General features: G+C 44.8%; 1 long non-coding RNA gene across 1 annotated transcript; it reads right to left on the bottom strand.

The window, feature by feature from the left end:
- Positions 1–8,573: 8,573 nt before the first annotated feature.
- On the bottom strand, positions 8,574–13,170 carry LOC125758533 (uncharacterized). The gene is made up of 3 exons (XR_007416192.1): positions 13,042–13,170; positions 12,926–12,976; positions 8,574–8,635 (listed from the first exon to the last, which is right to left on the bottom strand). It is a non-coding gene; the product is annotated as an uncharacterized LOC125758533 (long non-coding RNA).
- Between the last annotated feature and the right edge of the window lie 760 nt (positions 13,171–13,930).

Below are 13,930 nucleotides of genomic sequence, written 5' to 3'. Positions count from 1 at the left end.
TTCTCATGCACACCTAATGAGGGTCTACAAGGAATTGGCTGCTGTTAGTGTGTAGAATTCTGATGTATGAGTTTCAGCGTATTGCAGCCTTATGCCTGCAACAGCATGTTTGCTGCACACAGGTCAATAAATCTTTTTGTGGTTAACAATACGAAAGTGTGTAGGCTTTAGAGGATTGTAACAAAAATATCAGCAGAACATTTCCAGCAATGACTATATCAACAGCGGTCTTTACATGTAAGAGTATTTTGAAGCCAATAAGTAATCTTGTAGGCCTATGATGCAGGCATTTGGAAACAAGCTCTACATTGTCAATTTATTTAGTTTCAATGGGACAATAAATGGGGCTAGTTGATTCAATTCCCATGAAAGTGCAGTTTTATAATCACAAACAAACCAATAAGATGATACGAGAAGTTTCCAGGAGTAAGTGCTTTTTTATTTAATTTCTCGACGCGGCACTGACGATAGGCTCTCCTGTGCTGCACTGTTGTGGTGGTACAGTTGCTGTATTTGAAACCTGCAAGAGAGAGTGTGAAAATGTAGTTTGGCATTGAAGCGAACAGCTTAGCGCAACACATCAACAGATGCTGCAAGTTATGATTGATGACTTTCTGTTTCGAAATAGTGATATCATTTTTACCATTTTACTTGAATAATCCACGTGTATTCAATGCCCAACCCCATAGCCTTGGCTTAATGCTGCTTTGATCAAAAACATAAGAAAACAAACCGCTATACAGCACTTCTGAGGGCTGTGGTGTCATAGATAGGCCAGCTATCATATACAGGCCAATTAGCTCGGTCAGCTTCTTTGATGTAACGTTGCATAACAGCATCCTTTCGCTACTCAAATGGTACTCCATGCATGACTCCTGGATGACTCCAGGAATAGGCTATTCTGCCATGAGAAACGCCCTCATCCGATCATGCCCTCAGTGGACGGAAACAAGTTTTACGATTCAAGTGGAACGCTCGAGGAGCGCGGGGTTCCCTAGTGCTCTTTTGAGCTCCCTAGCTGAAAAGATGCTCGTCACTCTTAGAACGACCAGAAATAACAGGCCAAACAAGCACACTCGCTCTCCCTTGGCTGACGTTCCCTACATTCACGGTTTCTCTCATAGGTTGAAGAAGACTGCAGGCAGAGTAGGCATAAGAGTTTTGTGCTCCATCCCAAACCATCTGGCCTCCCTATGCAGGCTAGTTAACAGGGATGAAACAGTATCCTTTTGCTGTGACAAGAAGCACAGAAATCATTTCATTGAATGCTTGAAGAACGTCATTTATGACATTCCATTATCATGCAGAAAATCATATGTAGGACAAATCGGACGATGCATAAATTACAAAATGCGTGAACATGCCAAATCTTTAAAAGCAACAACAGGCAGGAACCTGGCATTGTACATCATGCGGCTGCTCCCCATTGCTTGACAATGTGCAAGTTCTCATTAAATATCGGGAGTAATGTGCTCACAAAATTTATGAGGCGCACATAATTCACAAAAGGGGAGCAGCTTGCGTTAGCGCGCTATCACTAGCATTATTTGACGAAGAAATTAGCTGCCATGAGCCTCAATTGTGATCACTAAGCTTGTTGTCACATGTTTTGTTTTCTTGTTTTGTTTTCTGTTTTATTGTTAGTGGTTGCAGTTTTCTAGCCTTGCTGTCACTTGCTTAAAAACCTTTTTTTTTTCAGACCCTGGTTCTTCGTTTTTGTTGATTTATGAATGTCAGACTTTTAGCGGTTTTAATCAGTTTGGTATTGACCACCATGTCATTGTTCTTTTTTGCCATTTTTTGCTTGTGTTTATGTTTTAATGAAATCGGCTTCTGCCGCATCTTGTAAACCCTATCCAAAAAAAAAAGCCGGGCGGCCGAGTCACTTGATAGCATTTGTGCCATTTTTCGATTTTTGCTCGCCTGCCTACAGATTCTCAGACTTTCCAATAAGGAAATCAGTTGATAGTCAGCTCTGTGCCCTGTATGTTCTTCGTCCTGTTGTCTGCGCTCTTTTGCCACAAAGAAGAATCCACATTCAAGTGCGTTGTTACTTGTTAAACATCTTGACAGGATAGCACAGCTACTCAAGAAAAGAGCACATAGCAGTGCTGAACTCACGACTAACTTTTCTAGAAATCACGCCGATACTTAAGATATCACCTGAACCCAAGTGTTTTCACAGAGATAACATCATATACAATGGTCGATTCCACGAAAGATAAAAAAAAAGGGTGTATACTTGATGTTTCCGATTTTCCTGATAATTTTGTATGTTGTGCACATATGACTGCACAGCACGAAATCGCAATTTGTTTTCACATAAAAATTTTTTTCAACACAGGAAAGTTCGACGAGCGTCGCCGGTTGACGACGACCATCTTACGAAGAGTGCGTTTTCGTAAATTCGCAACCATGCTGGCAGCTACTGAAGCTATACATTACAAATATCTTTCTATTTAGCATAAGTAGAAGTGAAGAAGAAATAGCTCTTACAATTTGATGGAATTCTGAGCAAATTATGCATTTTTAAAAATTCACGACAAACGCTGCGTTAGTGAAAATTAGTCAAATTTGGGACGCTATGGTTACTTCTGTGAACATCTTAGTTTGTTCATATTTGCTGTATGAATAGGCCTTTATATGAATAATGAACCTCTGCATTTGTATTTCTCTAATAATTTTCAAAGTAGTAAATTTTCATGTATTATTTGTATGGTCGCCCATTTGATGTCGCCACCGATCATCATGCACTATGCTGGCTGTCATCATTGAAGGATCCCTCGGGCCGTCTCGCCCGCTGGGCACTTTGCCTGCAAGACTACGACATCCGCGTGCTGTACCGCAACGGACGCCAGCATGCTGATGCCGACGCCCTCTCGCGCTCCCCCTTGCCTGACGCCAATGCCTCCTGCTCAGTATCTCACATTGCTGTTTCTTCCATCGACGTTCACACCATCACTACCGAGCAGCGCAAGGATAAATGGATCACCTCGCTGATAGACTTGCTCACTGATCCGTCGGCAACACCAACCACTCGCCCGTTGCGTCGTCAAGCCCACAATTTCGCCATTCGTGACAACCTACTGCACCGACGCAATTACAACGCCAACGGCCGCCAGTGGCTACTTGTGATACCCCGAAGTCTGCGTGCTGAAATATGCGAGTCCTTCCACTCTGATCCGCAATGCGCGCACTCTGGGGTATCCAAAACTTACCACCGCATTCGACAACGATACTTCTGGCGAGGGATGTACCGTTACGTGCAGAAGTTCGTCCGCTCCTGCCTCGATTGCCAACACCGAAAACCTTCAACGCACGTGTCACCAGTCGGTCTACAACCATTACCTTGCCCTAACCATCCGTTTGGGCGCGTGGGCATCGATTTGTATGGACCACTTCCTCTGACCTCGGCTGGTAACCGTTGGGCCATCATCGCCGTTGACCATCTAACGCGATCTGCCGAAACCGCTGCCCTCACAGCGGCTACAGCGTGCGATGTTGCCTCCTTCCTGCTACACCGATTCATGCTGCGTCACGGTCCACCCTAGAAGCTTCTCAGCGATCGAGGCCGTGTCTTCTTGCCGGAAGTCGTCGAAGCCATTCTTAAAGAGTGCCATGCTGTTCACCGCAAAACTACTGCTTACAACCCGCAGACGAATGGCCTAACCGAACACTTTAACCACACGCTCGGCGACATGCTCTCAATGTATGTCGCCGCCGATCACACAAATTGGGATGCCATTCTGCCCTTCGTCACCTACGCCTATAATACCGCCCCTCAGAACACTACTGGTTTTTCACCCTTCTTCCTGTTGTACAGAACGCACCCGTCGCACACCATTGACACGATACTACCCTACAAGCCGGATCCATCTGAGTGTGCGCCTATTTCTGACACAGCCAGGCTTGCTGAAGAGTGTCGCAAGCTTGCAAAGACCTTTACAACGCACGAACAAGAGCGGCAGAAGAGCCTTCACGGTGGCACCACCACTTCTGAGTCCACGTTAGTCGCCGGAGCGCTCGTATGGCTCTCGGTCCCTACCACTGCAACTGGCCTCTCTTCAAAACTACTGCCGAAATACGAAGGCCCCTACCGGGTCATCGAGCGCACATCACCGGTCAACTACCTGATCGAACCCATCGAACCAGCTTTGGACATGCGCCGTCGAGGGCGCGACATAGTCAACGTGGAGCGCCTCAAGGCCTACTAACCCACTAATAGTGACAAGCTGTTAGGTCGCCGAACGGCTCCCTTTTAACCATTACGTTTATTGCAGAGAGTAGTGAAGACAGGACAAGAAGGGACACAGATAGGCGCTATCTTTTAAGTGTTTTTTGGACTCAGATCACACATATTTATAATTTAAAAAGAAAAACTTCAACATGCGCAGGCACAGCTGCGTCCAGGAAAAATAGTTATTTCTTTGACAAGTAGTGTAATGACACACTAACGCAATCTCGGCCAAGATTATGAATACTTGCTGACTCAATAATCAATGTAGTATAGTTTCTTTACTGTTTGGCAAACAGGCAATCGCTGCGTTTCTTTACATTGTTGCAATTTTCCCTGAATCTTTCCTTCAGATGTTGCCCCATTTGCCCTCTATAATGCTTACCCCGTGATAGGAGTATCTGATAAACGGTACCTTATATGCAGGGCACGTAACGTGTCCTGTGATTCTTATTGCAGCCAAGCCTCTCCTCTGAGTATCTGGGTTGCTGCTTTTCCATAGTTTAACATGCTTATTTGAGGCCATGAACATTATGCTGATGATTCCGAGCACCAACCGTTTTTATATTGTTGAATATTCCGTGCAGATATGGCATCGTGGCAAACATTTTTCGGCCATCAAGATTTGGCTTTTTTTTTTTTTTTGGCTTGGCAACTGGAAGGTGGTTTTAAGGGTAGGGCATATGCAAACGATACAGCAAGGTGAACAGGATATCCTGCTTGTGTCAGGGGAGTTCTTTGGAAATTAAGGCTTGTCCACAAGTAATAGGAACAGAAATTTTACTGCGTTAGCGAGCCACAGTGGCATAGGCAGAAATTCATTTCGGGGAAGAGGGCAAGTGGGGGCATGGGCCCGGTCTGCTACCCCCTCGCTACGCCACTGTCCGAGCAGTGTCAGACAATGCACCTTTCTACCATTATTGAGTGGGAGAAACTAAGAGGCAGCAATGGCTTGTTTCCCATCAGTTCGTATAACTAGCTCATGCACTTTTTATGCAAATGAAATTGTACATTCAGGAACCTGATATGGTACAATCCTTGCCCGGATGCTCGTGGGTAAGCACCAGTGGGTGTTAGTAATCATGTGCCAGTGTTAATATGTTAGTGGCTTCAGATTCGAAAGAACCTTTGTGGTATTTAATAAAGAAAGACGCAGTCATCCTCATATCTAAAACATTTAAAAACTTATGTGCTTGCATATTGTACTAAATAATCATGTTCCTATTTCTTGTGGACGAGGCTTGATTTCAAGAACTCGCTGGATGCAAGCAGGATATCCTGCTCCCCTTGCTGTATTGGCTGCAGAAGCCCTACTAAACAAACACCTTCCAGCTGCCAGGCCAAAGAAATGGCTAATCGTGATGGCCAAAATATGTTTGCCACTATGTCATACCTGCACGGGATATCCGACAATATAAGAACGGTTGGTGCTCGGGCAATCATCAGCATAGTGTTCACGGCTTCAAATAAGCGTGCTAAACTATGAAAAGGTTGCAACCCAGACACTCACTTGGCTGCAATAGGAATCACAGGACACATTATGTGCTCTGTAAGGAAGGCATCGTTTATCAGATGATGGGATAAGCCAGGCACGTAGCCAGGATTTTTTTCGGGGGGGGGGGGGGCCCAAGGCCTAATTGTTCGAAAGAAAGTATTTCCATGGCAAAAATAAAACAAAAGTTGCCTGGGAATATAGAAGGCTGGACGAATTTCGGGGGGGGCCCGGGCCCCCCGGGCCCCCCCCCCTTGCCTACGTGCCTGGGATAAGCATTATGTGGGGCAAATGGGGCAGTATATCAAAGAAAGGCTCAGGGAAGACTGAAACATAAAGAAAGGCAGTGATGACTGGTTAGCTGAACACTGGAGCATGTGTGGTTGCTTCCCACTTTTTGATGAGAGTTTCATCGTGCGTATGCACAGCAACGAAACTACTACATTAAAATTGAGTCAGCAACTATTAATAATCTTGGCTGAGATTGCATTAGTGTGCCTTCACTATCTTTAACAAAGAAATAATTATTTTTCTTCGATGGAGCTGTGCCTGCGCACGCCCAATTTTTTTTTTCATGGCAGCTGCACCACAGTTTCATGGCAGCACAAACAACACATATGTTCGATGGAAGATGGAGGAGGCTTGAAGAGACGAAAAAAATCTTCAAACGGTATGTCACTGCAGCCAACTCTTGTACGAGTAGACTTGCCTTCATCAAGATGGCAACATCAAGAATTAACAGTTGCTCCCTTCATGAAGACAACTCCAAGTTTCAAAACGTTGGCTCTAGCGACATCCCATGTTCAAAGATTACAAGCTCAACAATACAAACTATCCGACGTTCCATGTTCAAGGAATGCAAACTAAATAATATGCATTGCACTGAAGTGCAGAAGGTACGTTTCTCACTCCTAAGCTAAAGGCCAGTATATGCTGTATATCAATAGACCTTATGCAAAATTGCTGCCATCTGTTGGAGGTTTGACGAAGCTAACGATTCGGCGCCATGTTGGAGGCTTGTGCCCGAATTCTATTGCTGTCGCCGCTATCACTTCTTGCTTGTATCCGCTTTGGTAGTCGGCAATCAGGGCATAAAAATGCCAGGCGGGCCTGTACATGTTACCGGCATTTCCTAGTTTTTACGTTGACGGTTATTACGTGTAAAGAACCGCCTCACAGCGAGAAGAAGGTACAAGTTTGACACTGCGAGTCACGTGCAGGCCTGTCGTCGTCGATAATTAATGAAGCTCTGCGCTAGGTTACAAATTGGCCTGTCTGTTTTCAGTGTAGCGAATAAAGCGTTGTTAGCTATCTGAATATCATGCTTGTATAATGTAGGATGGTTGGGAAGAGGCTTTATTTAGCGCGGCTAGGCGCAGCGATGACGGTAAGAAAGTGCAGTTGACCCAATTGAAAGCATATTTCATGAGGGACAGCCTATGTCGAGCCGACGTAGTGTCCATCTAATTTTAAATAAAACGTTGTCCTCTTTTTATCTTTGAAATAATATTATTTCGCTGTTGTAGTCATCCGACCTATGTTATGTACAGAATTACCGTGCGATTAAAATGCAGAAAATTGCGCATCTCATGCACGTGGAAAGTGAACATGAAAAGTGTAGTGTCTCCTAGAAGTAGATGCCGATCAGCTGGTATTTTATTGAATATCCTTCCGATATGTGATCCTATATAACAGGAAACGCCAAGAATATTCGTGTTCACATTGTCGCTTTAGGGGCCTACTGATGCTTTACAATTTAAACCCGTTGCGGCAAGGCAGTTTTGCTTCGCCGACTGAAACCGCCTCAGCGCGTAACCAGCGGTAGCGCACCCACGGTAGAATGTAGCACATTTCCCGGAACAGCATTTTATTTAGTTTCATAAGAAAAGTACCACGCACTTGAAGCACCTGTTAACATTTCATAGCAAACTGGAGTGTACAGAGGATTTTTCCGAAGGGGGGATCAGCTTTTGGGAGAACCTGATTGCTCTTCCTGGGGTATAAGTTAAACAAAAAAAAGTAAGGGGTGGGGGCGGTCAGGACATCCGGGCAACCCGTCTGAACCTGGCAGTGATACCACATGAAATGCTTGAAAAATACGCATAGTGAAGAAATACGCACGCAAAGCATCCCACCAGACGCTACCTTGTTAAACTCCACCATCGAAAACAAACTACAAACAACACGCTCCAGCACAATCGGTCCGTCCGCTGCAAATCAATGACGCGCACGAGCTATCTGTCTAACATGTAATTGTTATCGCAATTTAATAAACAAGCTAATATCAACAGCAGCGCAGGCATGCGCGAGTAGCCGCGATGCAGCTTTGAAGCTCGTACACGAAGTGGGTTTGTGCCTGCAGCAAGGCACACGGTGCGAAAACTTTCTTGTTCTGGCATGACATGAAAGAGTGTTCTCTGATGAGTGCCGATGCTGTCACATACCACATATATTAACGGCGAACGGAAACACGGCGTTAGTCGTAAGCAGTAACCGAAGCAACGGAACGATCTGCTGATTCTCGTCGGCCACGAGGAAATGTACTAACATGGAGGCTTGGTTCCTGCAAACCTTCTTTCAGCATCCCAATTTCCTCAATCTCAGCAACACAGCACTCGAAAATATGTTGGCATTTTCGTTCTTATCAGCCGCCACACGTTGATATGTACGCTCCTTGTCTACATGCGGAGCGCGCTTAGCCTTCAACATGGCGGAAATGCACACAGCGGCCGCTAGATGGCAGCAGATTTTGCATAAGGTCTATAGGTGCTATGTGTCCAAACTGTCGCAATCTAGTGATGAAAGAAATGCCTACCACTCATTATGGCTTGCCCGGGCTTGCAGAAAGTATGCTCCTATCTTGTACTGCAATCTGTCCTCTGTGTCGGTGCCATGAACAGCTCTCATCGCTGATACATGCATAATAGATACCACAAGGAAATGTTGATTTTCACTCAAGACAAACCCAACCACACACAGATAGTGAGTACCAAACATGTCCTCAGGCAAGTCTATATTCATATATTAAAGAGATCGATCCTTGAATGAAGGGATCAGGGTGCAATAAGAAACAGGTATTAGTGGACCAGCCACTTGCAGACTATTGAAAGAGTGCCATTGCGTGTTCAACATTCACACATGTACACAGTAAGCAATCAGTCATGGGCACGTTACCAGTAAAATGTAACAGTGTTACAGTTACCTAAGCCAAAAAAGTGGGATAGGTTTCAAACAGGAGAAAGTGCCTCAGACAGGCTGGCCGACGCTTCCATAGGGGGACCTATCTTTATCGAAGGCACCTTGTCATCCTTGGCGTGTTAGTTTTAAAGGGTTAGTGTTGACGTCATGTCTAGCGGTGGTGCTTGTCGCTGTTGGTAATTGCTGCCTGGAAAGAGAAAACTAGAGAGAGGAGTGTAGCCCTTGCCACATCATTTCAAGAAAGTTTGCAACGGCGCTCAGGCCTCTCATCTCAGAAGTAAGGGGAGCTGCAAAGAAGGAAAAAAAAAAGCAAGAAAAAGGAGAGAAAAAAAGAAAAAAAATGGAAAAGGGGGGGGGGGGGGGGTTCTACTGAGCGAGAGCCGTCAAAGGCAAAAAAAAAAGAGTGGAGTATGAAAGCCACTTGGAAAGGCTGCAGAAGGGCGGCACGTCTAGCCCTCACAAAGGGCTGCAGAAGATGGTGGGTAAGGCAACTACAGGCGGGGAAAGCGGGCGGCGTACTTTTAAAAGCCCACATGTGGAATTTAAGTGATATTGAGAGGGGTGTCTGAAAAACACGTGCTTGATGGGTGAAGTCATTGGCTCTGTTAAAGTAACTGTTACAGTTACAGTTACAGAGTTTCCAAAAGTAACCTGTTACAGTTACACTTACTGTGACAAGTAACGTCGTTACTTTGTTGCAGTTACTGTGACGAAGTAACGTCGCTACTTTTCCGTTACTGTATAAAATAAATAATAGATTACAAACCAAACGATAGAATTCATTTATTAAATATGTATGAAGGCATGCGGGCAGCCAAAATTGCACGTGGTAAAACCCTAGACGAAGTAAACCTAATAGGGGGCCAAACACAAGCATTTGTTGTGTACACCTCATTTTGTTGCATCAATTTTGTTGTTCATGCACCGTTGGTGAAAAAGGGAATTTATTTGCAAATAATAATAACAAATGTCCTCTGATACTCAAAATGGAAAATGTGGTTGATGCACTAGAACGACAGCAGTATCATAGGATGTTTATTAACGACACCCAGAAGCGCATGCAAATAGCAACGGAGAGTGTGTGACGAATGAAGACGACGTCCATTGTGTCTGTTCCATATATATGTTCAAGGTATATCAGACCCTGTTCGGTTAGCTTTGCGTCCGCTGGGCATACAAACCGTTTCTAAGTCCCGTTATACTCTGGGGCATGTGTTCGCGAAACCCAAAGATTGCACACCTGCAGACGATCAGAGTAGGGTGATATACAAGCCCGATGCGGGCATTGCGACGCGACTTGCATCGGCGAAATGGGAAGGAAAGAATCAACAAGGCTTAAAGAAGGCAAACGGGATGTTGTTAAAGCAACTCATGAAACGCATTCTAAGATGGAGCTTGTTTAACACTTCCGGAGAACAGGGCATAGCTTTGACGTAAACACTGTGACGACGCTGGCTCGTGAACGAAGGTGAGGGGAAGGAACTCCTGGAATCGCGGTTCATTCGCCGCGACGCGTCGGCCTGCAATATAGTTACTGTATATGGCACCTTTAGGAGCCATGTCGTAGCATATATAGTAACTATAGTCGGATACAACTTAAGAAGTCAGGAGAGACTAAAGAAAAGAAATAGTCCCGCTCATGCACGCGCCGATGTTCTCCAAAGGCGAAGCCACCGCCATCCCGCTCATGATGTCCGTCCCGAGTGCGCGCCCATTGGTGCAGGCTTGTGTTCATCTGCCTTTGAGGAGAAAATGCCGCTGACTTCTAAAGTTGTATCCGACTATAACATGCAACAACCACATTCCCCTACTGGTTTACACGGACGTATGGGACACTGGTCGATCTCCGCAAATTTTTTTCTTTCTTTCCTTTTCTTTTTCTTGTTGCCAGTGTATACTGAGGATGTCACATGCATAGGAGGCAAAGCGTCCATGTGATTTTGTTAATAATTGTTGTATTAATTTGGAGTAAACCTTTTACAATTAGTTTCAAAGAGGTTTTGAAAAATTACTTAGTTCACAGTATTTGTGCCTCTCAACCGTTTCGCGCTCTGCTGCTTTCTAGCCGTCAGTCAAACACGATTATTGCGCAGCCTCGGACGAAGGAGAATATAAACTTGGCGTCGTGATGTTCCACCGGTACACCAAGAACCGAGCTAGAAGCTCAAGTGACAAAAAGGATATATATACGCCGGAAAAAAAAAAACTACTTGAATTTAGCAAGTTGTTCAGTTCCAACATGATTGACTTACATGTAGTTTACAAGTAAACTTAAGTTGTGTTAAAGACTGACTGCTGACCTCGGTCTTCTGCAGGGTAGATAATTCTCTAAGCGACCTCCACCCCTAAATTGGTAGGGGAGCCGTGCAGTGGAAAGATGAAAGGTGGAGAGGATATGGGAAAGTAACTGTAATGGTATTTCCCATTACAGTTACTCTGTAAAAAAGTAACAGTGTTACCGTTACAAGTTCCTATAAATTAAAAGTAACTAGTTACAGTTACAAGTTACCGAAAAAAGTAACTACTTACCGGTAACGCGTTACTAGTAACTAGTTATTGCCCAAGACTGTAAGGAATACCCGAAATATGCACATAGTCCTATGGGCGATCCACATGAAAACAACGATATGCACACTTTTATCGAAATATAAAAAAAATGAAAGAGTGTGCGTGGTCCATGTGCACTTGGTGTGAGGTGGGAATGAGCCATGCATATTGTATTGCATCATGAATGTAAGCCATTCAGGGAACAAACTTTTGGTTCTCTAAAGCGAATTCCCGTGTAGTTTGTCTTGTAGAGATGAGCTGTCAATTTGATTTCATTTTAAGTTATGTAAGGCCTTCACAAAACCGATAATATTTTCCAACTTTCTGTGAACTTCTGGAAACATATATTGAGAATTGAGATCTTTTTCTTTTAATTTATGACCTTACAAAGCTCAATAAACCCTAAATCACTGCATACTAAACCTTGGTTATGCATTTAAGTAAGAGAGCAATATTGGTACTATGCTAAGTAAAAAAAAGCGTGAAATACAATAACTTAAAGCACCACACAATAAAGCAACATTCTCGCAACATGAGCACAATCTAAGTTATTTGTGATAGAGAACCTCGTGTGCTTAAAGATGCTAAGAAAAAATATATAATGGCAGAACACGAGCTCACGCATATTTTCTCAAACACACAATATTGAAACAAAGAGTAGCATGTGTTAGCTTAATTAACCTAATTGAATTGACATATTCGGCTACTAACACTATTTGATATAAACATGTGCTTCTTCACATTAAGTACGCATTTGTTGGAGTGTGCACTTAGTACCAGTACGTAACGTAATTCACTCAAATACATTACTTCGAGTGAGCTCCTTTAAAACATTTATGAGGCAGCTAGGTTAAAATCCTAACCACAAAACAACTGCATGGATTTCTGGCGAAAAGCTCGGGGACGCAACCACGAAAACATATCCATCATCGTGTGCGCGTGTCAGGGCTGTGTGTTTTGTTATCACGTCAGGGGCGTAGCCAGAAATTTTTTTCGGGGGGGGGGGGGGGGTTCAACCATACTTTATGTATGTTCGTGCGTGCGTTTGTATGTGTGCGTGCCTATACACGCAAGCAAAACTGAAAAATTTCGGGGGGGGGGGGGGGGGGGGGTTGAACCCCCCCAACACCCCCCTTGGCTACGCCCCTGTATCACGTCCCCAGTCTTGTGATAATTTTGCGTGTTATTGCCGAGTTTGGTGAACTCTCGCATCACCACAGTGAAAACATTATGGGACGACCCCATGTGTTTAAAAGCACACACTTTATAACGGCGACAAGGGATTCTAGAAACACTCTCAAGCGATGATCTCGTACAGTAAACAGTCAAGGAATAACAGCACAACGACACGAGGCCTGCATGAGCGAAGCATAAGATTGCGTAGCGCAATGCGCATCCTTCAAACATGTCATTTATGGTGGTGTATATAAGAGCACCCAAAGCACAAAACATACCTGCCTATCGGGTATCTGTTGATCATCCTCGCTGTGCCAATACGACGGTTCCTGCAAACAGTTTTCATGCAATGAAGTAACAAAGTTACGTAGTTCAGCGACCTTCTTCAACTTACCCAAGTTTGGCACAGTCGCTCGTCAAAAGGCTCAAGCTTCCGCTCCTGTGGAACCGCGGTCGCCGCTTGTCAAAACACTCGGACGCGGATTGTCTTCGGAAGTACACTCGATCACTCGATCAACGTGAGTAATCGATGAACGAAGCAAGAAAGCACTTTTGAGCGCGGACACAAAGCTGTGCGTCCCGTGAGGCTGTGTTGAGTGGCAACGAACAACGACCATCATCTGCCACTGGATCAAGGCAGGAGAACGCCCCAACACGCGGAAAATGCCCAGTCGACGAATGTCGCGTACGATAAGCACGCAATAAACGCACACAATACACGATAAACATGTAAGCGCGGCACACATGTGTTCACGGGAAGCTGGTGGTGCTCCGGCAGTACGAGACCTGTTGCAACTGTTAGCTTACAGTCTAAACCAAAAAGAATGTAGGTGGCAGCAGTGTCGTGATATGCTACAGGCCATAATTTTTATTAAAAATAAAACGTATTTGTGGCTTTTCACACAGGCGAAGGTCAGGGAGGCGGGGCTCTGTATATAAGCGTTGCGTCCGCCTTTCGCGTCGGGCCCCATATAAGCGTTGCGTCCGCTCGAGCCATTTCCGCCTCGGGCTCCATATAAGCGTTGCGACCGCTCGCGGCCGCATATAGCGGGCCCAATCCGTCACCGCAGAATTTGTCACGCTTAATGGCGATTGAAGGGCCGCTTATATGCAGTACGTTGTGGTGGAATAAAAATGGGCCGTTTATGTGCCGGACGTTATACGGTACTTGAATAAGAGTGTAGAGGAGTCTTACATTCAACTCATTCCTAATATATTTTGACCGACCCGCCACGGTAATCTAATGGTGCTCGGCTGCTAACCCGAAGGTCGCGGGATCGAAT

The sequence above is a fragment of the Rhipicephalus sanguineus genome, chromosome 5 (assembly GCF_013339695.2).
Source record: "Rhipicephalus sanguineus isolate Rsan-2018 chromosome 5, BIME_Rsan_1.4, whole genome shotgun sequence".
Classification (NCBI taxonomy): Eukaryota; Metazoa; Arthropoda; class Arachnida; order Ixodida; family Ixodidae; genus Rhipicephalus; species Rhipicephalus sanguineus.
This window is presented reverse-complemented; position numbering and strand designations above follow the sequence as displayed.